Consider the following 5,553-nt stretch of genomic DNA (forward strand, 5'->3'; position numbering starts at 1 on the left):
TTGGAAGGGCTTCAATACAGCAGATGCTTCGCATTAGGCTTATTCTCATGTTTTTTGCAGCGTTGTCTGGGCTGAAGCTAAATGAAAATAAGTGTTCGATCACGCTTCTAAATGGTGATCCGACCAGTCAAAATACGGTGAAAAAAATTTTCAACTGCACTATAGGGCCGTTGCCGATCAAGTACTTGGGCCTCCTTCTACAAGTCAAGTCAACCTCTAAAACATCATGGGCACCCGTTGTTGACAAGGTGTGTCTTAAGCTCCAGTCTTGGCGTGCAAGATATTTGTCTCTTGCGGGCAGAATTACTTTGATCAAGCATGTTTTGTAAGCAATTCCAGAATTTTTCATGTTGGTCTGTGTTATGCCTGTCAATGTTGAGCACCAACTTAAGTGCGTCTTGTCAAGGTTTTTGTGGCGTGGTGTAAATGGACCTTATAAGAGTCACTTGGTGGGATGGGACTCCATCGTTATGCCAAGGACTATGGCTGGCTTAGGAATTTTTGCTTTGCGTAAAAGGAGGGTGGCATTGGCTGTGAAGCAGTGCTGGTTGGCTCATACGTCACAGGATGCATGCGCAAACTTTCTATGGCTAAAATATGATCTAATCGATTCGCTTGCTGTTCGCCGGGGGGCTCGTGGACCATACACATCGCATTTGAGGAAAATGTGGTTTAGGGCATTGCGTTTGTTTCTTGACAGGGATTTGGACGTAGGGGTAGACGGATCTTGGCTTCAATGGGCAGTCTCGAATGCGGGAGTTTTCCAAGTCCACAAGGTCTACCGTTTTCTTCTGCCTCCAGGTCAGGGTTGGATCTTCAACAATGCTCTATGGGCGAAGGGACCATCTCCGAGGACCAAGGTATTGGCTTGGTTGATTCTTCATGACCGGATACAGACCCATAACAATATCAAGAGGATGGGTTTTCAGTTTCCCAGTTGGTGTGTGCTTTGTCGACAGGCTGAAGAAACTACACAACATCTTTTCTGGTCGTGTGAAGTGTTTCAAGAATTGTTTTCTAAAACTTGGAGGGCTCCATCAGTTGTTGTGCGGGAGGGTTGCTTTGCGTTAGATCTTATCCTCGGCCCTGCTATAAGTAGATGCAAAAAGAAGTGGAGGACTATTTGGAGAGTTTGGTTGTTTACAGTGTGGTGGTTCATATGGATGGCCAGAAATGATGCTACTTTTCGGGATGTCCTGTTCAACCTTAACCGTTTGACCCATAGGGTCTTGGCTGATGTGTATGCTATCTTACGCATATATCTCAAAGACCTGCCTCTGCCACAAACCGATCCTCATATAGATGTTTGTGGTCCTCTATGAGTGTTCTGTTTTGTGTTATTGGTGTTCTCATGTTATGTTGTTGTGTTTGTGCTTGTGGGTCTCAACGCTTTGTTGAGTTTCACTTTTAAGTAACGTTGATCGCTTTTCGGCTCTCTCTCTCTCTCTCTCTCTCTCTCTCTCTCTCTCTCTCTCTCTCTCTCTCTCTCTCTCTCGAAACTTCTCAGAAGTTTCGAGAAGATGAGAGAAAAAGGGGGAAACGGTGGGTTTTATTTAGGTTTTGGATCGGGTCTGGTGTTTGCAGACTCGATCCGGGGGGATCTTGACCTGGCCCATGACGGGGTTCGGGTCTTGGACCTGTAACCTAGATCCATTTCTGTTTTGGATCCGGGTCTACTACATATTCAAGACCCAGAACCGCAACTTAGATCCATTAAGTTTTCTGGATCCGGGTCTGCCAGTGTCACTGATCCGGCATAACGACCCGGATCCATTAAGTTTTCTGGATCCCGGGTCGGCGAAGTGCTTAGAGATCCAAATCCAAGACCCGAATGCATTTGGTTTTTTTATCCTGGGTCCTCAAGTTTTTTTTGGATTCGGATCTATTACCTAGATCCATCAGGTATCGAATCATGGGACTCGAGTATGCCCATTTTTCTGACCCGGTACCCAGATCCATTTGGGTTTTGGATTCCTGGTATTGTTTATCATTGAACCCGACCCGACTCGATCCGGTTCCCGTTCTGGACAAATCAGTCCAGAACAAATCTATCTGGAACTGGACAAATCAGTTCTAGAACTGGTTCATCCGGTTCTAGGACCGGTTCTACCTGTTTCAGACCGGTTCTTTGAGTTCTAGAACCGGTTCTGGGCAGTGTAGAACTGGTTTGAGGCATTTAAGGGCCGGTTCAGTATTTTCTGAGATTGGTTCTGTCTGTTCTGGTCTAATTCATTATTTTCTAGACCGGTTCAAAGCCTTTTCGGACCGATTCAAAGGTTTTCTGGACTGGTTCACTGTGGTTCTGACCAGTTCAGAGGCCATTTTCACTGGTTGATTATGTTTTTGAATGGTTTTAGTGTCGGTTCAATGTTTTTGGGGCTTTCTTGGACCATTTTGGAGTATCATTGTGATTGATTCATTCAGTTTTAGAATCAATTAAGGAGTTTTAAGCACATTCCATGTATAACACTTAGTTTATTTTACACATTATGTTATGATGTTTCATTCATATTTTAGAAATACATATTTTTTATGCTTCATGTGGACAATATTGACATAAAGTATGGTATTTGAATTTTGATTAAGATGCATTTGTAATCACCAAAGTGGTCAAATGTATGCTTAATTAGGTTATTTTGTACCAATAATGGAATGAGTCAATATTGAAATTGTGTCGGACTTAATGAAATGATGGACTACCCAAAGGCAGTGATATCATGTTCAAAGTCTAGCAGGATAAAATGAAAATAATGTATCTCAGCACATGAAACATGTAGCACCCAAAGGTGCCATGTCGACTTGTCCCTGGCTACATGTCTTTTCAGTTTTATCAAACAGTGGAAGGTGAAGTGCATTTGCGTGTTATGGGGACTCACCAAAGTGGGACCATAATGACTTCTAGCACTTGCCTAGAAAAGTGTAAATGATAAAGAGGTTTTATCATTGCATTTACCTTTTCAAATCTCGAATATGCATGAATATTTATGAATTTCTTTTTGTCATTACAGTATCTAATTTTGTGGTTTCTAATGGTCTATGTCATATTCTTTTTCTAGACAGCTCAAACTTTAGTGATTAGAAAGAAACTATACAATTGACATTAGGTTATATGGCTCTAGATTTAGCCTTGTTCAAGCTTGAGCCTGCACCGTTAACTGACAATAGCACAACTGAAAAGAAAATTGATTTTGATAAGTGGGAGCGCTCAAATAGACTTTGTCTACTGCTTCTGCAGTCTCGTGCAACTAACAATATTAGGAGCGTCATACCCACATGCAGAACAGTAAAAGAATTTATGGAAGCTATAGAGGCGCAATTTGTCAGTTCACATAAAGCAAGGGCTAGCACCTTAATGACAAGGTTAATATCTATGAAATATACCGGTGGGGGGAACATCCAACAACATATTCTAGAAATGTGAAATATGTTAACTCAATTGAATGATATGAAGGTCAACATATCTGATTCCTTCATGGTCCACTTAATAATGACTTCTCTGCCTAGTGAATATGGATCTTTCAAGATCTCTTACAGCACTCATAATAATGAATGGACTTTCAATGATTTGATATCCAAGTGTGTTGAGGAAGAAGATAAATTGAAATGAGAGAAGGTACATAGTGCTCACGTATCCTCTCATAAAGGTTACAAAAGGCATAGACCAAAGAAGAATGCCATTAAGAAAAAGGTAAAGAGGAACTCAGATGCATTTGCATTCAATGGGTCAGGCGCCAAGTCCCATGAAGAATCTTCTATCAAGTGCTTCTTTTGCAAGAAGAAGGGACATTTAAAGGTGGACTGCATGAGGCACAAGAAATGACTGGCAAAGAAAGGTAATTTGTCATTTGTTTCTCATGAATGTAACTTGATCAACATTTCAACTAATAGCTGGTGGATTGATTCAGGTGTCACTGTCCATATTGCCAACACCTTGCAGGTATTTCTGAACAAAAGAGATCCAACGGATCATGAAAGAAGCATTTTCTCAGGAAACAAGATGCACTCACATGTTGAGGTCGTTGGAACCTACAGAGTGGTTTTGAGAAATTGGTTTATTTCGGACTTATTTGATACATTTTATGTACCAACATACAGCAGGAACCTCATTTCTATATCAAAACTGGATTCCATTAGATATTGTTTTAAATTTGAAAATTCAAAAATAACTATTTATAAGAATTCAATTCTTGTTGGTTCTGCGAATGTATGTGATGGATTGTATCGTTTAAAAACTAATGTCCAAATTTATGAAACCTTTTCCTCAGAAAATATGTTGATTGGCAATAAACGTGGCTTATTAGATGAACAATCTTATATGTTCTGGCATTGTCGTCTGGGTCGTATCTCTAAAAATAGGATCCAACGACTTGTGAAAGAAGGGATTCTTAAATCTATTAATTTTACAGTTTAGAAACTGTGTTTGGATTACATAAAGGCCATGCAAAGCAGTACATACAAGAAAGGTGCTAAAAGGAGCAACCACAAGTTGAAAATTGTTCATACGGATGTATGTGGACCCTTTTGTCCTTACCACACTGGAGAAAGGTATTTCGTCACTTTCATTGATGATTACTCCCACTACATGTATCTCTACTTGTTATTTAAAAAATATGAAGTCTATAATGTTTTCAAAGACTTCAAGAAAGAAGTAGAGAAACAAACAAGGGATGTAATAAAAAATAGTCAGATCAGATCGAGGTGGCGAGTACTATGGGCATTTTACCTAGATGGGACAATGAGAAGGACTATTAGCGTGATTTCTTATAGAAGAAGGAATAGTCTCTCAGTACATCATGTCGGAAAGTGCATACCAAAATGGTGTAGTTGAAAGAAGAAATCGTACGCTTAAAGAAATGGTACGTGTAATGTTGAACTACTCAACCCTTCCCATCACCCTGTGGGGTGAAGCTTTGCAAACAGTCGTACATGTCTTAAACAAAGTTCCTACTAAGGTTGTCTCAACAACACCTTATGAGTTGTGGACAGGTAGAAAACCATATCTAAGTTACATACACATATGGGGTTGTCCTGCATAAGCAAAATTATATAATCTCCATATTAAGGCTTTTGACCCCAGGACAATTAGTGGTTTCTTCATTGGTTATCCAGAAAGGTCAAAAGGTTTTAGGCTTTATTGTCCATCTCATACACTACAAATAGTAGAAACGGATAAAGCTAGATTTTTGGAAGATGGTTTTGTTGGTATAAATGCATTGCAAAAACTCTCTTTTGAGGAAATTTAGGATAAAGTTACTCCACCTGAAAATTTAAAACTTTCTTTCATTATTCATTCGAATGATGAAACAGAAGTTGATTCTGTTAGTAATGCACCAACTCAGGAAGAACCATTTGTGGATCATGTTGAAGAGCATCCACAGGTTGATCAAGTTAGTTCACCTGTCAGGAGATCTATAAGAATTAAAAGATCAGTTATCCATCCAGATTATGTGGTGTATCTACAGGAACCCATTGATTTCATAGATATTGAAGATCCATATTCTTTTAAGGAAGTTGTTGAGTGTGAGCAATCTTCATCTTGGATAAAGACAATGA

This window comes from Nuphar pumila, chromosome 3 (genome assembly GCF_984573655.1).
Source record: "Nuphar pumila chromosome 3, dmNupPumi1.hap1.1, whole genome shotgun sequence".
Taxonomy (NCBI): Eukaryota; Viridiplantae; Streptophyta; class Magnoliopsida; order Nymphaeales; family Nymphaeaceae; genus Nuphar; species Nuphar pumila.